This window comes from Phacochoerus africanus, chromosome 2, assembly GCF_016906955.1.
Source record: "Phacochoerus africanus isolate WHEZ1 chromosome 2, ROS_Pafr_v1, whole genome shotgun sequence".
NCBI classification, from domain to species: Eukaryota; Metazoa; Chordata; class Mammalia; order Artiodactyla; family Suidae; genus Phacochoerus; species Phacochoerus africanus.
The window spans coordinates 125,951,798-125,972,630 of NC_062545.1; the positions used below are offsets into that span (position 1 = coordinate 125,951,798).

The 20,833-nt window shown below is 42.6% G+C and overlaps 1 protein-coding gene across 5 annotated transcripts in view; it reads right to left on the minus strand.

Moving 5' to 3' along the window:
* Positions 1–20,833, minus strand: part of SEMA6D (semaphorin 6D) — a 56,063-nt gene that overhangs the window by 27,163 nt on the left and 8,067 nt on the right. The gene's annotated exons all lie outside the window — the stretch shown is intronic.

Here is a 20,833-nt window from a genome sequence, read left to right on the forward strand (position 1 = left end):
ATGGTGTGTCTTTTTTTCTGGGAGGACCACAGGGCTTTCAAGGCTAACTACTGACAAGAGACAGTAAAAGCTTTTCCTTTGTTATCTTCTCCACATGCATGGTCCCAGCCAGGCCCAGCTGCTCCCCTTCGGCCTCCAGGAAAGGAACCAATCTAGACAAAGGAAGGGCTCAGGGTTCCCAGGGATGGCAAAGATGCCAAAGGACTCAGCCTGTCTTTGGAACATTGGCTTTTTCTACCAGATGACCTGCTGGGGCTGCCATATGGCCTGTGCCTGACATTCTGTTTGGAATAATGGGGCCTGGGTCCATGCCTGGTTCTGCCCTCTGGGCTGGGATAACAGAAGAAGAGCAGGTTTGTTCTGATTCTACTGATCTGTCTGATGCTGCCACTATGGAGCCATAGATTTCAGTCTCCTCCATGGTACCTGTTTTATATTTTCAAAGAACATGAACACTACCCAGGCAAGGAGAGGATGGAGGATGGGTTGCTGCTACTATTCCTAGGAGAGAAGGAGGGGATAAATTCAGGGACTTAAGGTCCAGGAGTGGTGAAGCTGATATGGAACGCAGATGTCATGAGAGCCTAGTGATCTATGTGTTTCATCACTGCCCAGGACAGGAATTGGCTACAAACGAAGAAGCTCATGTCTTCAATGTTTCATCTTCCGCAAACCACCTCACCAGAGGTTGCCAGGCGATGTCACGACTGGAAATAGTTGTTGAAGGTTTACAGAAAGGTTAAGCTTAACAACCCAGAGAATGAAAAGTGGACTTCAAAAAAATTGCAAAGCCAAAAATTCCTGTCCAAGCACTAAGGTTTCCAGCTGCCAAAAATACGGCCTTTGCTTTTGCCCTCTGTATTTGAAAACAGAGTAACAGCTGCTTGTCTATAATGGCAAATGGGGAGAATGATTACTAACTGTTAAGAAGGATCTAAAATAAAGCACTACCATTATCTCATTCCATTAGAAAATTCAGCTCTGACTTGTTTTAACATACCCACTTCCTGGGTGAAGAATACACAGCACTCTGCTATTGTTGCAACTTCCGTTAGTTTATAATTATTTCAAAAAATGTTATTTTGTTCTACTGATGGAAATGAGGTCCCTGGGGAAGTTTCAGCCAACATCCTAGATTAATAAATGGCCCAAGTTAATTTTATGGCCAGAAAAAGCTCTGCGAGGGCCCAGCCTGTACCTGAATAAGTTCACTTGCAGGCCTTTGTCTGGGCTCCATATCTGCCACATCTATGAGCTTTGGAAACCTCTGGGTGCACGGAGGCAAAAGGGGAGTCTAGGTAAATGCATGCCAATTGCTGATTTTTACCAAATCGACTCAATACCTAGCGTTTATGAGAAAAGTTGGACCCTTCCTCCCCTGGGGGCAGAGGCTGAGTGGGGTGCTGAGAAGTGAAGCATGGGGGTTGGGTTGCTGACTAGACTAGGCAACTTAGGAGATCCAGCTTTGCCACTTAACTAGCCTCAGGCAAGCTGCTTAACGGCTCAGCTCTGTACTTCAGTTTCCCTGGGCAGTGGGGATAAGTAGGACTCACTCACTAGGACTGAGTGAATTACCCAAGGAGCACCCCCAAGCTCCTGCAATCGTCCTGCAATCCAGGTGAGTACCAGGAAGCTCATGCAAGGCTCACAGCACGACCTTGAGGAAGGGCTGTGTCACTCAGGCTATGGTTGTATATAATTATGCCTCTAACAGTCTATGACCCTTATCTACACTGATTCTCACCTCCCCATATAAATCACCTCAGGGGAGGTTAATCTCACCCCAGATCTGAAACACATCAAACACACCTGGAGATAACAGGGGATTGAGAAATCCAGATTCTACTCTTGACTCAGCCTCTAGGAGCCCAGAGGCTGCACCTCCTCTGGCTTCAGTTTCTCATCTATAAATGAGGGGCTGGGCTAGAACACCAACGATCTCTAAGGCCCGTCCAAGTGATTAGATTTTATTGATTCTGAGTTTGGTGCCTGGGCCGAAAAAGGCTCTGCACCAAAAGTAACATAATGCCCAATTCACACTTCTAAATTTTTCCGACAGCTTTGGCGTTGCCTAGGATACAAAGTGCATGTGCTCCCTCTGCACCCTGAGATTGGAGAGCCGTGATCACTGCCTCTGGTCTGGAACGCCAAACCACAAATGGGCTTTGTAGTGCAAACCGGTTGATGCGTTCAACACAGAATACGTTTCCATGGGCACTTACGAACATGGACTTGGCGCTCTGACCCTACCCTGGAGGGAATGGCAGAGGGTGACTTTTCCCTCTCCACAATCATGTGGCCTTGGAAATACTGCCCTTAGGTGACAACTCTAACTTCTCTGGACCCAGGGGTAAAGGGGTACAGGCCCTCCCACTGGTCAGCAGATCACTTCCAGTTTCTTTTTTAAATTGTGTGCTATGTTTATGGGAAGATCAGGTTCTCAGCCAGAACCTCCAGGTTTCTCGGCCCCACCCTGTGTCCCCAGATGTACTTTGTCACTGATCTGAGGGAGATTATTTCACTAACTTCTTCTGTGTGTGACAAAATCAGGAACTCCCAGCTCTCACTGATATTCATTCTAGACCGAGGTTGGCAGTAAGCTCTTCACATTTAGAGTGTCTTACTTTTTTTTTTTTGTCTTTTTGCTATTTCTAGGGCCACTCCCACTGCATATGGAGGTTCCCAGGCTAGGGGTCTAATTGGGGCTGTAGCCACCGGCCTACACCAGAGCCACAGCAACGCAGGATCCAAGCCGCGCGTCTGCAACCTACACCACAGCTCATGGCAACACCGGATCCTTAACCCACTGAGCAAGGCCAGGGATCGAACCTGCAACCTCATGGTTCCTAGTTGGATTTGTTAACCTCTGCACCACGACGGGAACTCCAAGAGTGTCTTACACTTTTTAAAGCAAGTATACCTTATCAATATTTTGGTCCTTAAAGTTTAAAACAAAAATTATTATTTCCACTGAACTTCATGACAGCTTCACCAGGACAGAAGTTAGGTATGTTCTGTTCTGTTCTCTGTTTTGTCTTTATAACCCACCATGGTATCTGGTACATGGTATGTAATAAGAGGATGTTTACTGAGTTAGTGGATGAATCTCCACCATATAGACGAAGAGTTCAAAAACTGCTCAGGGTTAGGCTATTAAGAAAAGGCTTCTGGATCATCTATCGCTAGCTAGGTCCACTGCTCATTCTATCACCTCAGGGGCTAATCTCGGAGAGGCTCAAAAGGGATTTGCCTAGAAAAACTAGGTTCCATGGTGACATTCAGCAGTGATCTTACAAACCTGAGGCCCAACGGGGACAGAGGTTAGCATTTGGATGCCTCTTTTCTTATATGACACTTCTGTCAGCACCCCATATTCCAGATGTATGACTTCTCTGAATACTAAACACAAACGTGCTTCTCCTGCATCTTGGCCTTTGCATGTGCTGCACTCATCACCTGGAGTGCCCTTCTTGTCCCTTCTGCTCCCTTTATGTGGCCAAGAAATCACTTCCCACCAGGCTTTTTCCTCCATTCCTCCTTCTGCCACCAAAATCTGGGCTCCCGTTCATCGGAGCACACAGCACACAATATTACATGTCCTTATTTTCTCCACTTCCTGTCCCCTCCCCCATCCCATGCCATGAGTTCCTCCAGTATAAGGACTGTGTCCTTTACAGCCACACATACATTCCTTAAAAAGAGGTGGGTACATAGCTTTTTAAATAGTCATTGGTTGAATGAATTGATACATGCGACTCTCTTTTGAAGAAAACAATTTTTTTTTTTTTAAATCTCTGAAGAGCACTTCTCCCACTCATGGTGACTTGCTAGCAACAGGTCACCCCTGGTCACCAGTGACAAATACCGGGGCACACCAACATGGAATTACATTGCCATATGTGGGGAAGGTGTGCTCTCTTAGAGCTGCTGACTTGACCCCAGTGAGATGTGGGCTTCCACTGATTTTGCTCTCGCTGGATGGATATACAGGACATACAGTAATGCTCCAATGATCTTCTCTGGCCCATTTCCTACAATGACCAGTGCCTTGGACCTGTGCCCCCAAATTCTATCCCAGTCACAGGCAGCATCCTGAGGAGGCAGAGTGTTGTTTGGCACAGGCAACAGGCTGAACATTACTGACATCAGCCTGATTATGTTTGGAGGGAAAAGAATGGCTGGCTTTCCTTTTCATCACGTACCCTTATTACAGACTTGCAGCTCCTTGAAAAAAAGGAAAGATCATAAAGCCAGGGGAGATTGAGAGTTTGAGGTCTTTTGTGTAAAGGATCCAGAGACCAACTGAGGTGACAACAAGATTCAGTGGAGAACTCTTACCAGTACTTGGAGAAGAAAGACAGGAGGGACCACTGGGTTTCCTCCCAAGTGGTTCTATCTCTCCAAGCTGGGGAGAGAGGGAGAGCCCCCTCTTTCAAGTTGTACATGCTAATGTCCCAAAGAGCCTTTGGAGTAGTGGGACCTCAAGTAGAGGCAGCTGCTAACAGGCACAATCCTCAGCCCAATGGGAGTGGGGGCACTCCTTTCAGAGGTGCTCCAATCAAAAGTACCCAGGCCCTAAGCTCTATCTCCAGTGGAGCTCTATCTCCATTATACCATCTCTGCCTACTGTGCCCTCCTGTAGCATCCACCTGCCCATGGGAGAAGCAGCAATGGAGACCACCATGAGGGAGCAGAGGGATCCCTCAGCAAGGGTACCACCTGCACGTGTGAGATTCTGTGCTGCCCATGCACCCAGGCCAGCCCTGTCACCTCTTTGGAGGTGAGACAAGGGAGCATCGCTGCTGACTAACTCACCAAGGTTTTTTAAAGGGACAAGTGTGAAAATGTGAGTAAAAATACTTTGTAAATTGTAAAGGTGCTATGCAAGCGTGAAGAAGTAGTATTATTACCAGTGCTTTATTTAGTCACAGTTTGCAACAGCTTGGTGACTGACATGGCTTCTGGTTCTGCTCAGATACATATTAACATTCCTATTTCCCTGGACACAGCCACTCTGCCAGTTAAGGGCTCTGCTGGGCTTCCTGCTCTAGTCTCCTGCTGTTCTTGAGACCGAGAACACCCTCCATGGCTTCTGTGACTGGGAAGTTCCTACTCATCCCTTAAGACCCTTCGCTGGTTTGAGTCCTTTTCCATCTCTCTCCTTTCATGACACTCCATCCATTTCAACTATGGGTTTACATGGTGGGCAGCACTGGCCATCTACCTGCTTGTCTCTCTGATTTGACTGTGAGCACCTGGAAGGCAGGATCTATGACTTCTTAGTGGAAACAAGTTCATGGGCTAGTACATGAAATATTCCCCATGCCTGCTCTGCTAAGAGAGCAGAGTTTGCCTGGTAACAGACTCCTTTTGTCTTCATGGAATTATATGTGCTCTGTACATACTGGCAATTGGGAAAGTAGAGATGAGAAGGATCACAACAAGCGAGGGCTGAATGCGGAGGAAGCACCATGGCTTGTGCTAAGCACCCCCCTGGGAGGCTGGTACAATTCTAAATTTGCAGATAAAGAAATAAAGAGGTAATCTGCCTTCAATCATGAAACTAAATATCAGGGCTTAAGTCACCTGACTCCAATGTCCATGGAGTCATCAGAAAAACATAACGCAGAAGAAATGGAAAGGAGAGGGGAAAGAGGCCCTCGTAATTTATAAAGAAAAGCCTACCGGCATATGTTTGGCTTGGTTTGATTATTGTTAGGATATGAGCAGCACTCATGTCTTCTTCTAGTCTAGTGACCTAGCATGTACCTGTAGCAGACAAATAAATAAATAAATAAAAGATTCTATGAGACAGTAAAGTAATAAGAAAGGAATTTCATGTAGGAAGCAAGCGAAGATCCTGTCTCCCTAAGTCTTGGGAGCTGGTTTCCACCTCTTCTTCCTCCCTCCACCTTTGAAATAGTCCAACCCCTCTTTCCTACCATCCCAGACCCAACATCAAAGACTTTAAGTGGTTTCTGGGGGCGACATGGCAGGGGTGCTGGGGGCACCTGGCCCCAATCAGGGACCCTTCATCTTCATGTTCAGGTACCCCTGCATGGACACAAATTGAGGGTGTCCAGGCCCATCTGCTCCTTAGTCCCCCAGACTTAAAGAAAGCCTCCCTTGGGAATCTCCCTTATCAATGTCCAGCAGGCCAGACAGTAGACATGAGGGGGAGCAGGTAATGAGGAAAGTCCCTACCTCTGAAGGCTTGTCTACTTCTATTACTTTCTATCTTCAATGACCAGTAAGAGAAAACTCTTATCCCCACCCACCTCAACCCCAAGACATGGCTGAAAAAGGGGACGGGGGTTGAGATGGAAAACCACAAAAGGAACCAGCAGAGGATGGCCCACCTTCTTCACCACACTGGAGAATAAACACCCTCGGCCCATCCAATGAGGAAATAGGCTTGAAGAATATTCTGGTTCTGCCACCCACTTTCTGTGTGGCCTTGAAAAAACTACCTCACCTCACATCTGTAAAAATTAGAAAATAATTGGACTATCCGAAAGGATTGCTTTAAAGGTTACAGACTTAATATTCAGAAAACCTTTAAAACCATGCCAGGCAAATAAGTGCAGCAACTATCAGCTATTGTTATGGTTATTGCTGTTAGTATTGTTATTAGCATAACTCTATTCCTATGTCCTCTGCCCTGCGATAGTCTGAGCTTCCCTGAAGACTACCTCTGGTAATTCTGTGTCATCTTCTATGCTCCAAATTCTCTCTTGGAATATTCTTTGGAAGAGTGGACACAAAAACTGCCTTCAAGTTAACTTCCCTTTTCCTGGCACTAGTAATAGAAACACCTAAATAAACCACTCAACATTCAGGTGAGATGCTGTGGCTGTTGGCACATTAGATGATGAGCATTTTGCTGGTATAAATGTACCAACTGTACTTAACGTCACTATTCCTGAGACACATAACATCCTCAGGCCCACTTTTGTTATATATCTTAAAAGAAAAGAGCTGGAGTTCTTGTTGTGTCTCAGCAGGTTAAGGATCTGACATTGTCTCCATGAGGATGCTGGTTCAATCCCTGACCTTGCTCAGGGGGTTAAAGATCTGGTATTGCTGTGGCTGTACAGAGCCTGCAGCTGCAGCTCCGATTCAGCTCCTGGCCTGGGAACTTCTATATGCCGCTGCTGTGGCAATCAATCAATCAATCAATAGAAAAAGAAAAAGAAAAAGAAAAAAAAGAGCCATGACATGATTAAAAGCCCTGAGACCTGGCTTCCTAGAGAAGGCTGGGGAGTGGAAGGAACACTCCCGATTCCCAACAGTGGAAACATCAGTCAGGAGACTCTGGACTGAATTACTGAATGACTGAATTCCTTGTGGTGGGAAAGGTGAATGAGGTAAATGGAGAACTCACTCCTGGAGTATTCTGGAAAGCAGGGGTAGATGTTAGTGCTATGATATACCTCCCAGTCCATAGTGTTTCAAGTATCTAGTTTCTTAGCCTCTCAAGGAGCTAGAATGCTATACGGCAGTTTAAAACTGTGGTCCCCAAATATTTTTAGAAAGTTCCCATTTAGAAGAGGGTGTATATATCCTTCCTTTGAATCTGGGATGTGACTGCATGAATAACAGAATAAGGCAGGAATGATGTCGTGTCAGTTTCTGGGCTCAGAACTTACTAAATGGGCAACTTCCACATTCTGTTTTCTTCAGACACTCATTTAGCCTGCCCGCCATTGTCTGAGGAAGCCCAAATTGCATGTGAAGTCTTCATGAAGAAGCCCACATGGAGAGGGATGAAGATTGTGACTCTTAGCCCTAGCTGAGCTCTGTGTTGAAAGGCAACGCCTCTGGGCTTCCCACATGTGTGGGTCAACTCAGAATTGGATCCTCTAGGCCTCAGCTGAGCTACCCTGGCTGCTACAAAGTGGAGTAGAAATGAGTGTCCCTGCTGAGCTCTGCCCAAATTGTGGATGCATGAGTAGAATGAATGTCTGCTGTTATTTTAAACACTCAGTTTGGGGATAGTTTCTAATGGAGCTAGATAATTGATAGACTCCATGTTTTGGGAAGAATCCTTTCCTGGATCCTTTTAGATACTCTCTCTAGCCTGAAATATTGCCTTTTTTTTTTTTTTTTTTTGCTTTATCCTCCTAGTCCAGCTGAAGACTAGAATTAGCTGTCAGAGCTGGATATACTGCAGAGACACAGGAGGCTGTTGGTCAGAATGTAGATGCTTTGACAACTCCCAGTCTTCAGATTGTCCTCCTCTGTGTCAAGTAAGACTAAACCTGTCCCTAAAATGTCTTGTCTCAGTCTCTTAAAAAAGTCAAGCTTCTTGTTATTAATCAGAGATGCAAATTATACCATGATACAATTTTACAAAGGGCAATTTTTTTTTTTTTTAGAATGGATAAAATTTAATGCTGGTAAAGTTGGGATGAAATCAATATATTGCACATGGCAGGGTAAATCAGTACAACCATTTAGAAAACAGTTTGGCAATGTGTACACACATGTTCCCATCCATGCTCTGAGTCCGTAATTTTACTTCTAATACTTTATTCTAAGCAAATGATCTCAAGTGAGAAGGAAAAAAAGAACCTTACTAGAGGAAGGTGCTTATTTATGATGTTGAAAAAACTGGAAACAGGTTAACTTTCTAAAAATGCAGCAGTTAAAATAATATAGGAATATTATACAACTATTAAGATGATCATAATGAAGATGAGTAATTCTCAGCTTATGATGTAATACCAAGTGGGAAAAATAAGAATTTAAAATTGTATGTCCACTGATCACAACTCTACAAAAACAGGTACATATAGGCAAATACTAAAAGAGAATACAGACAAAATAAGTTATTTTAGATCCTTCACCCTTTAAAAACAGTACTTTGTATTTTTTCACATTTAAAAAGGAGAGATGGAAAGATGATCTGTTTAAACTATAAACTCACCCTCCAACTCAAATAAGCTGAACATTTTCTTGATGAAGAGAGCTATCTCCTTTTTAACAAAACCAAGAACTAACACTTGGATCCTATGGAACATGTCTCTTAAAATATAGAACTTATTTTAGATGGTAACTTCCTAGAGAATAAGTCCTCTATAATTTTAAGTATAATTTTTATACTCTGGGTGTTCAGTAAGAGACAATGGAGGTGATTCAGAGATTTCAGTTAAATTAGCATATTATAATTTTGGCTTTGCTCTTCTCCTCTTCTAACTTCCTTCTTTTTCCTTCCTAGGCTTCCAAAATATAAAGTGCTAAAAAAAACCCAGCAACAACCGTTTCTATTTTTAAAGTGAACTTTAATCTGATTTTCACAAATATCCATGCCAATTCAAAATCATTGTTGTACTCTTGGTGCTAATAATATGGCAATTGTCATTTGCATTAAAAATTAAGAATTCTAGTCACACAGGAGAAAGAAAACCTGGCATGGACTTCTCAGTGGTCAACTGCATGCCAGCAAAAAGCAAAAGGAGAACTGATTGCAATTGTGTCCTTGGATATTTTAAGCCAAAACCATTTTTACCCCAGGTGTTTAAATCCTGGCATTTAGGTCTCCTTTCTCTATTCTAAAAACATGCACAGGAAAATAGAAAAGGAAGACCTGGCTCACTCAAATTGCAAACTTCCTCTTAAAGCTCAGTAAGCAGAGGACATGAAGGATGCTTTCTTTGCCAGCCTTCTTGCTGGAATCATCACCCTAATTCACCACAAGCCACGTTAAGTGACAGTCTAAGCATTAAGCATACTTTTATTTGTATGTGTAGGAAAACAGTAGCTACATGTTTTCCTAAACTAATTTCCAAGCAGAACTGTTCACATTTTACCTTAAAGATACACAGCTGCTGGAACACTGAACCCATTTCAGAATTTTGTCACATTAAGCCATTTTTCTTAGTCATAAAATAAATACCGATAGTAGATAAGGAAAATTCTGTAATTGTGCCACAGAGTGTTAGAGAAACAAGAATCAGACTTCAGCTCTTTCTGTGGCTCTTTTCGAATCAGCCCACTCAATGCTATTGCAAGTGCAAACACATCAGTCAGCCATTAGGGACTGATGAAATATCTTCCGAGGTAAACTTTAAACTCCCATTTGGTTCTGAGGCTCCGAAGCTAAGCATTTGACTACACACGATACAACAGGCAGAAGTCAAGATATTCTCTACCAAGATTAAAGAGATTAAATTAAATTAGAATAAGTGAATAAATAAACAGCTCCCAAACTGGGTAACTTTTGGAGGCCCAAACACAGGATACTTTCTGCTCTTGAAAGTAGGAAAAATTACCATTCTCTCTCTTTCTTACACCCCCCCCCCCACTGAGTTGTTTAAAAGAATCTACATTAACACCTCTTGATCAGTGTCAAAGTAATAATTGCTTAATATTTAAGCATTAAATCCATAGCACTAAGCATCGGGGCTTTGATCTTAATTGGCTCCTGGGATTGTGACTTAGACTGGAGTTGTTTGTGGGCTTTTAATGTTAGAAAAACATTAGAGAACAGCTTCCCATCTCTTTGCTCAAATGGGCCAGCAGCATGCTTGTAAAGTGGAGAAGGTCCACTTAATGATGCAAATGTTTAGGTGGGTGATTGGAGATACTTTGAGCATCAAATTTTCTTGTGATTTAAATTTTCCTCAAGGGGAAGATGGCTTCAGGCAGAACTGGAGGTCTATCTAAAAATGATAACTGATGAATCTCAGTTAATTTAAAGTTTTTTTTTTCTTTGATATGTTACGTCTTTATTTATATCAATTTGCTGGTGACTTCAATTTGATTAAAAAAACACGAATGTATCTGGAGTCTATGCTTGCCATTGAATAGCTACAAGTTTTTGTTTTTTTGGTTTTTTGTTTGTTTCTTTCTTTCTTTCTGGCCCACACCTGTGGCATATGGAAGTTCCCAGGCTAGGGGTTGAATTGGAGCTGTAGCTGCTGGCCCATGCAACATCTGTGACCTAACCCATGGTTTGCAGCAATGCCAGATCCTTAACCCATTGAGCAAGGCCAGGGATTGGACCCACATCCTCATGGATACTAGTCAGGCTCTTAACCTGCTGAGCCACAATGGGAACTCCAATAGCTATAAGTTTTAAAACAGACTTTGCAAAATGGCTCTGAAGTGTCATAATGTCTGAACCAGAAAAGATCTTGGTTCTCACACAGGGTAAATGCAGATTTATTGGTGGTACCTCTTTCTTGCACCCTGGAGAGACAGGGTCTCCATAGAACTAGATATTAGACTACCACGCAAATGGTGGCACCTTTTCCAAAAGATAACACTGAAGTTTAAGACTACATGGAATATGCCCAGAGCTGTTTTAAACTGGGGTTTGTTTTGAACTGGTTAGTTGCCCATGCCAGCTGGCTGGCTAAATAGTTTGATGATCACCTTGCAATACACAAAAGGAGGATTATAAATTAGAGAGCTCTCAAGGATGCCAATATTTGTATATTAGTGATTTAAAGTCTTGGATATAGATTTTTTTCCAAGTGTATGTAGCAAAAGCACTGGAGTGAATTAAGTCTCCTCTGGGATATTAGCATGAAATCTATAGAGAGGAAAGGACAGATCCAAATGAAATGAGTAGAATAATTCCAGTGCTCAATCAATTTGATTTTATGTTGTAAGACCACCAAACAGCATGGAGGCCTAGTCTAGAGGTCAAAAGTTTCAGCTACTCAGCTCAACTCAAGAAGAGTCCAACTCTTCAAGTTGAAAGGCTTCAACTTTTCTTTTGAGTTCTGTAATCCCCGTGTGCTAATTTTGAGTTTTCAGAGTGTGGTCACCACAGTTATAATGCAAACCCGGGACTGACATCATTTGACACTCATATTTTACTCTCCTAAAGTATGCAGATTACCAGCAGTGACCCTAGAGACCATGTCTATTCTGCCTCGGTTTACAACTGAGAGAACCAGTTTCCAGGGAAATTAGGTGGCTTGCCTGAGTATGCAAAACAGTGGGAAGTCAGACCCACAAAATGTGCCTCTTTCCAACTCATTTGTATCTACTCACATCAATACAGAATAAATGGCACTGGTGAAAAGGAGCAATCAGGTCAGGCTACATGATTCGCTGGGGCCAGTGCAAAATGAAAATGTGGAGCTCCTTACTCAAAAATTATTAAGAATTTCAAGATGGATAAAGCAGTTCATTCCAGGCCTTGGGTCAAGTGTGAGTGGGCAGCTAACAAACCCACGACACTGACCCTGGATGTAGTTATTTCATTATTTACTAAATTTTGACTCTTTGGAGGTCAAGGGGAAGAAAGGTTCTTTGAACAATGAATATGCTCAAAAATTACTTGTTGCATGGATAAGAGAATGACTGCCTAAGTGAACGAGTGAAGGAATGCACCTAGAAAATTACAACTCAGCCACAGTGTCAGCTTGATACAATAAGTTAATAAGTCACCATGAGTACTTGGCCTATTTAAGTGTCACAATCCATAATCTGAAAATACTTCATAGCATAATAAATTTTCCCAGGCCCAGCATAAGTTGCCAGAACCATGTTCAAAATGTGAGCAGCAAGGTGTTCATGTGGTAGCATTACTATGCTTTTATATGCTCAAGAAATACCAACTTCTTAGCAGAACTGGTCTTGTGCTCTTTTCTGTCTCTTCATGCATTTAGAAGTAGCCATCCAGATGTATTTTATGGATCCTATCCATGTGCAAAAATCTTCAAGCCCTTCAGATAAGATAAGTGCTTTGCATATATTTCCTCCTGAAGAAAGACCTCATAAAATCTCTATGAAGTAGGTAAATTATCCTGACTTTCCAATGAGGAAAGCAAGGTTCCAAGAGGTTGAGTGGCAGAATCAGAATTTGTCCTTAGGACCATTCAGTGACTAGTAGTTCTTTGGAAGGAAAATAGTACAGGTTCTATATACAGAGACTAGCAGAGCAGGGGCTAATGCCTGGCTTTAAGGAATGAGATTTTTATCTGGTAAGGCCTAAGTTTCACTTTGGTGAACAAAAGTGCAACTATAAAATACTGAAAGTAGAAATTTCCAATATTGAAAATCTAGGTGCTTAATTTTATAGTTTACTGTGAAGTTGTACAAAGGCAAGTATAGGAAGAGCCTCCTCACCCATATTTTACGGAGTCTTAGGATCTGTTTTACCGTATCACTGCACCAGGAAGAGACTGAACAGCACAGAGTGAAGGAAGACTCAGCCAGGCTAAGATTTCCACTCCAGCAGTCTGCAGTATATTTCATTAAGGGACAGGAAAGACAAAAACATGGGTAACTTTCAAGATTATAAATGTGAATTTATAATCATGAAATGTCTCAGAGTTAAAGAGAAGAGAGTTTTAAGTGTTTCTGTCCCTACTTCTCAAAAGATAAAAGTGGCTTCATAATTACGGCTTGTATTTATTATGGTGTTCAAAGTGTTAATCTTGGAGTTCCCGTCGTGGCGCAGTGGTTAACGAATCCGACTAGGAATCCTGAGGTTGCGGGTTTGGTCCCTGCCCTTGCTCAGTGGGTTAACGATCCAGCGTTGCCATGAGCTGTGGTGTAGGTCGCAGACGCGGCTCGGATCCTGCGTTGCTGTGGCTCTGGCGTAGGCTGGTGGCTACAGCTCCGATTAGACCCCTAGCCTGGGAACCTCCATATGCTGCGGGAGCGGCCCAAGAAATAGCAAAAGAAAAAAAAAAAAGACAAAGTGTTAATCTTGCAGAGGTATCTTATGTCACATTAAAACAAGCCACAGGAGGAAAAACAGAAAAAAAAAAAAATACTGGAGCAAAGTGAAATATTCTGTCCACTTTTTTGTAGCATTGCCCTCCAATGTCATATCTTTTATATTTTCTAACTGCCTAATTAAATTAAAATGCTCTTCTAGGGATGCAGAAGTTTCAAATAATGGCAGAAAAATATTTCAGGCCAAATACCAAAGTTTTATAGCTTGAAAGCACTCAGGAACATGTTTATGTAATGTACCCTGTATTATATAATATGTCTATATAACAATGTGTAAATACAAGTAGTTTGTAACAAAATGCTGAATTTGTTCACGAACCCATTGGTAAGCCAGTCTCTTCCTCGAAAGCTAATTGTGATGGTCCCACCCAGCTGCCCAGGGCTGCTTTAGGTTTCAGGTGTCAGCAGGGTTAGAACAGAGTGGGGGTCTGTACTAGGAAATGTTTCTTAGGGAGACAGTCCTAACCTATAGGATTCTCACCTGGAATGTGCCGGTTTTAATGGGAACATGAAGAAAGCTAGCCAAGGCAAGGCTGACAGGCTGAGAATGGCAGAGAAAACAGACAGCACCTGAGTCTTTGATGAGATTGTTGAGCCAAAGAATTAATAAACCCTAGAGCTACTCCATCTCAGGAGTTCTTATTATTGACTTAATATTACATGTCCTCATTGTCCCAGCAACTTTGAGTTGAGTTTTTTGTTACTTGTGGCCAAAACCAACATGACTGAATACTTATTGCTTTCCAGGATCTATGCTGGCCAATTTCCATGTGTTACCATGTAATTGATTTCACATCTCTTTAAGATAAGGGGCATTTTCTCTATTTTACAGAAAAGTCAACTAAGACTTGGAGAAGCTAGTAATATACCCAATTTCTCACATCTACTTAGCAGAAAAGGCGGGATTCCAACCTATGTTTGAAACCTCTGTGTTTGTGTATATGTGTGATGTGTTCTGTTTTTACACCTAGGGTGTCCATGTTTATACACCTAGGGTGAAGGTGTTATCTGTAGTAACACAATCATTCATCGCAGTTTTGAGTCTTTGGTAAAATATTTTAAAATACTTTAAAATGTTAAAAATATTCCTTCACAATGGAGGGCATAGCCACAAAATAAACAAATGGTAAGAACTGGCAAAACTAATCATTTCCAAGTTTCCCAATCCATTGGGAGTGACTTATTTTTCTTCTCATTATGGGCCTGATAATTTAAGCTCTGTTCTGAGACATTGCACCAGATGACACTTGCATTAAATACTCATCAACTGGTATAGAGACCACTGAGAAGTACCAGTGTTTTAAGGGAGATATGTCTTTAAGGAAAATCCTTAATCAAAGATGGCAAATTTGCCATCTCGAGGCTACCATGCACTCTCCCTTTTTCAAAGAAGATTTTGCAAATCAATCAAGGTATCTGTTTTCTCCCTGACCTTGGATATAGCTCCACAGATTTCTACAACACAAGATGCAGCAGCTATTACCAATCAGGTTTGGCTCTCTACTTTGAAACTCATTTGCCCTGTCTGTCCTACGCACTCCATGGGGAATGGCTCTTCAGGGATGTGACTGAAAATTACAGGGAAATTGTGCAATGGTAGCGTATCAACCTCTGAGAGCAGAATGAAGTACAGTTTCGGCTAACTGAAAATATTATCTATGCATTTCTGAAAATTGAGTCTAAAAACTATATTAGCCGCAATGAAGTGTAAGTGATCCCGAAAGAAAAGGGCAAAGTGTTGTAAAATGTAAATGGCAATAATAAATTTGAGAAGTTGGACTATTTGTGTGTCTGTCTCTTTGTACAGATAAGCCACATTTAGGAAGTAGATTCCTGTTTTTTAAAATCACCATTAGATTTGATCCTACTACTAGGCAATTAAAATATGACAATAAATCTAACATTCTTTCTACTACTAGAAAGAATCCTGGACATCTCTGCTGCCCACTCCCACCTCACTTTGTTCTAACGAGGGCACTAAAGCCAGCAAGGTCAAGGCCTTGTCCAGAGATACCTGGTTGGCTTACAGTGGAGCTAGGCCAGGTTTCCAGGCTCCCACCTCTGTCCTCTTATTCCTTTTTTAAACTGCTCTAACATCCTTTTAAGTGATGGGTGCACATTCTGAATTTCAAAATTATATTAAAGCCTCAGAGATGAGCCAAGTGTGTGGTGGGAAGAGAGAGAGAGAGGAGAAGTAAGATTTAGGGAGTGAACGCTGAAAATTTCCTACAATTCTTAGCAAAACACAAACTCCCAATTTCCTGATTGACCTCTGAGGACATCGAAACTCATGAGCTGGAGATGGTCTTGACTATCAGTGGATGGGGTGGAGTAGTGCCACCTGGGGAACCACATTCACTCTGCCAAGAAACAGACCAGCAAAGGATGGTCTGGCCGTCCCCATCAGCCTTTTTGTCAACCATCCTTTGCTGAACCAGTAGCTCCATTAAAACATGTTGATAGAGTCCTCCAAAAAATGGTCCCCTGGTCTCCAAAATGCTCCTTCTTTATTTTGTCACCCCTTGAAAGACAACTGGATTCAGGGACCCTGTCCATTCAGTTAATTGGGTAAATAATACCCAACTTACAAGAAAAAAAAAATTAAATGACTATATATGGTATGTTTAGTACAAAGTAGGGCATGAAGACCAGTAGGATTAATTTTTGTGTTGTTACTACCGTAATGATTGTATTTAAAAGCCCCCAATCGATTTTCTAAAAGTAACAGGGTCCTCCTCACTACTTGTGTTCTATGATTTTATTGTTTCTTTCACTGATTGAATTGAGGAGGTTTATAGTAAGTGGTTGAGATCATAGGCTTTGAAGTCAGAAAGGCTGAGGCATGAATTCTGACTCTGCCACTGTGTGTTCCTAGGAAGGCACTTCACTTACTATCTCTAATCATTCCCCAAAATGTCCACGCCCTATTCCTTGGAACCTAGGAATATGCTACTATATAGAAAGAGGAACTTTGCAGGTGTGATTAAATAAGGGACCTTAACATAGGATTTCCTTTTTTTTTTTTTTAAATTATTTAGGTGGACCCAATGTAATCACAAAGGTCCTTAAAAGATAGAAGAGAAAGGCAGAAGAGTCCAGAGAGATGTGACTATGGAAACAGAAGTTGGAGCTACAGGATGGCTTTGAAGATGGAGAAAGGGGCCACGGCAAAGAAACACAGATGGCCTCCAGAAGCTGGAAAAGGCAAGGAAACAGGTTCCTCCCTTGAGCCTCCAGAAGGAACACAGCCCTGCTGATACCCTGAACCCAGTGAAACCTAGCTGGGACGTCAAGCCTCCAGAACAGCCAGGTAACAAATCTGTGCTGCTTAGACATTAGAGTGTGTAGTAAGACTTCCTGTCATGGCACAGCGAAAACGAATCCGACTAGGAACGATGAGGTTGCAGGTTCGATCCCTGCCCTTGCTCAGTGGGTTGGGGATTCAGCGTTGCCGTGAGCTGTGGTGTAGGTCGCAGATGTGGCTTGGATCTGGCGTTGCTTTGGCTCTGGTGTAAGCCGGCAGCAACAGCTTCGATTGGACCCCTAGCCTGGGAGCCTTCATGTACCGTGGGTGCAGCCCTAAAAAGACAAAAAAAAAAATAAAAATAAAACATAAAAAAAATAAAGTGTGTAGTAATTGGAGAGGAAACTAACTGATGCTCCTTGAGCATCCATGTCCTCATCTATAAAATGGGAATTAAAAAAAGCAGGTGCCCCAAAGGGCTAACATGAGGGTTAAGTAAGGGAACATAAACAAAACTCTTCAGTGCTTGGCAGAGATTAAGAACTCAATAAATGTTCTCTGTCATTAAGCATGATATCATTATAGAGCAAGGAGATTTAGATATTGTGATCATAATACATGATGATTCCATGAAGTGTACTTCATTATTCATAGCCCCTTATACTGAGCAGCACTTATCTGATTTTTACGAAGCCCTTTTATTGATATCATCTTATGGGTGCTCATTCTAACTGTGAGTCCACAGATGAAGAGACAGAGCCTCTGAGGGGCCAGTGCTTTCCTTAGGTCACTCAGAGAGCCCACTGTTGGCCAAAGCTGGAGTCTAGGTCATTTGATTCCACACAGAGTAGCCTCCCAATTTCATCTTGTGGTTTATAGAAATATACACACAGGGTGTGTAGAATCTTAATATGAAACAAAAATGATAAAGCCAAATGATGATGGGGTTGTTCATCCCGCGCGAGGCCATTTCCCACGTGATCTCCTCCAGGGGCTTTTTCCATCAGGACCTCCAGCCCCCGCTCCTGCAAGCGCAGCCTGAGTACTCTCTCTAATGCATCTAGTCAATTGTGCAAAGCACAAGGGAAAAGATGCCATCCTGACCGCAGCAGGCAATCACCTGACGCCCTGAAGCATGAAGTCTGATTACCCTTATCTCAGTTTATCATTAAATCAAAAACTGTTGCTATGAATACTGGCCTAGGACTCCATTTAGGAAATAATATAGGCCAGTCAGCAGAAATAAGTGAGTGCCCTTTTTCTTCCTTAATTCCTGCTCACTGTGAAGATCTTTGCAAACCAAGGGGAAAAAAAGGCTCCTTTATCTTTGAGCAGATTTTATTACTTTCTTCACTCTTGAACAGGTCGGGATGCCTGTGGCTCTTAACCAATCTCCCTGTGCTAGAGGCAAGAGGGTTGAGATCTTCTACACAGTGGGGGCTGCCAACACTAGCCTCGAAGTCTAGCCCCTCGCTTGGGTGGGAATCTGAATTTTAGCAAGACACCAGGCCATTTGCAGGCACACTGATGTTGAGAGACTACCTATGCCAGGGCATCATTTCTCAAATTGTGGTCAAGGGACCAGAAGGTGTGAGTCACTTGAGGAGCTGGTTGAAAATGCTGACTCCGGGGATCCATCCCAGACCGAGCAACACAAACCCACTGGGGCTGGGGCCCTGGGAATCTGAATTTTGGCCCTATGTGATTCTGATCAATTTTAAAGTTTGAGGACCTCTGGTAGACATCAAAGATGTGGGTGATGACAGGAAGGGTTAGGAGGGTGCCTGAATTTCCATGGTGTTATTCAGGTTTTAATCAGCCTAGAAGGCAACCAGCACAGAATGCATCCCAATCAGCTACATTTGTCCTTCAACCCAACCAACAGTGGAAGGCAGATTTCTAACATTATTGGCTCTGAACTAGCTGACATCTGTGTCAGGGCTAGGTAACTAGGCGTCAAGGTCTGGTTTTAATCTCTAGGCCACTGGAGCTCTCCGGCCCAATTCCCCTGTCCAGTCTGGCTGAGTCTGTGGCGAGTACAGTGGGTGGGGTGGCAGAGAGCTGGTTGTAAAACTGGCTTCAAGATCTATATATATCAGTGAGAGATACGACAAAATCACATGTGAAAAAACTGTATAGTATAAGGGCTGAAAGCATGGACCTTGGAGCCAGACTGCACTTACTTTTCCTTAACAGACACTGAGATAAATATAGCCGTCACGACAGGCAAAGCATTATTCTAAGTCCCCGTTCAAATATTAATTCATTTATGTCTCACAACACCCTTCCAGGTGGGTACATCTACCTTTTATGTCCTGACACAGAGGCTCAGAGGGACTAAGTAATTTGCTCAAGATAACACAGCTTATCCATCACACACCCAAGACTTGCACCCCAATAGGCAGGCTCCGAGTTCATGTTCTTAACCACCCTCCTAAGTTGCCTTTCATGGACCCAAATCTTCTGGTTCCGCTACTCATTAGCTGTTGACCCTGGGAAAATTACTTGATCTCCCATCGCTCAGTTTCCCTTGTGTAAAATGAGGATAGTATTAATCACAGTACCCACGACAAAGAATTGTGGTCAGATGATTTAATACAGTCACTTAAAAGAGTATCAGGCACATAACACTTAATAAATGCTAACTCTTAGTTAGCTATTTAGTCCTACACTCTCAGGGGTAGCGTGAGGATTAAATTAGATAACATATTTCAAGTACTAGGCACAGTGCCACAGCACCCGGTAAGCGCACCGTGAGAGCTAGCTGTTATTATTAGTCAAGTTGAGCCAGGCCGGTTTATTTTAGGTTCTGTCTGGAAGGCAACTGTGCTCCATGCAGGGGGAGGCAGCACGCCCTTCACTTCAAAAAGTAATTGAGTAGGAGCCAGACTAGTGGGATCTAACAGGTTCTCTGCTGTATGTCACTGGAATATTCCTGAAAAGTCCCCAATATTGAATCTGTGGATGCTTAATCCTTTTTCCCCAATGACCTATTTTATAATTTCTGATTGATCTTTCATTGGCAGTACCTTCTTCAGACTTACAGGTCTTCTCTTAGACAGCCTGTCATATAACTATTAACTTGTAAAAGACAAATAGATGGAGGAAAACTGAACCACTGGAGCAATTTTTGGCAAAGCAATTGGCTTAATCATTCCCTCATGGAATTATTTTCATTTTATTTTCCCTTTCTTTTAAGTTCACCTATTCATACCACAGAGAACTTCTGGTCTTTCCTCCCAGAAGGCTTGTTACCTCCACTAAGAAACTGAACCATGGATAGATTACAATTTTTGTTAACTCAAGGGGTTAATGATGGCTTAGACATACTCATACCCAAACAGCCTAGCCTGCAGTAGGGAGGTGAGGGAGCTGGAAAGGTAGGGTCATGGGGAGCCTTGGAATGGGGGGCAGGCAGGTCTATCCTGGAAGCTGAGACCCAAAAAGGGATGCTGGATCCTCAGGGTCTCTTAAGGATGGAGTTTTCCAAAAGGAAGTACTAGTAACCCCAAGTTGTTTACAGCTACTTCTTTGCTTACTCCATTAGGAAAAGGCTGCCACAGCTCCAACCCCATTGCCTGCACAGTCTATCAGGCATAATAGGCTATTACTGCAATTGAACAGAAGTTATATGCAACTAACACATTTACCACAATATCTGCTACATGTCTGCTATGTGCCACTCACTCTGCTAAGGCACAGGGGTGACCAAGTAGTCTAGCCTCATGGACCTGCAGTCTAAGGGGCATTTAGAGTCCAACTCCTACCATTCTCAAAGATTTCAATAAGCTTCTACCCTCTTCCACTTCCTATCTCCATCTCCCCTTCTATCCATTCCCCAAACCTCTACATATGTGTCCAACTTATTCATGATGACAGAGTCTATGT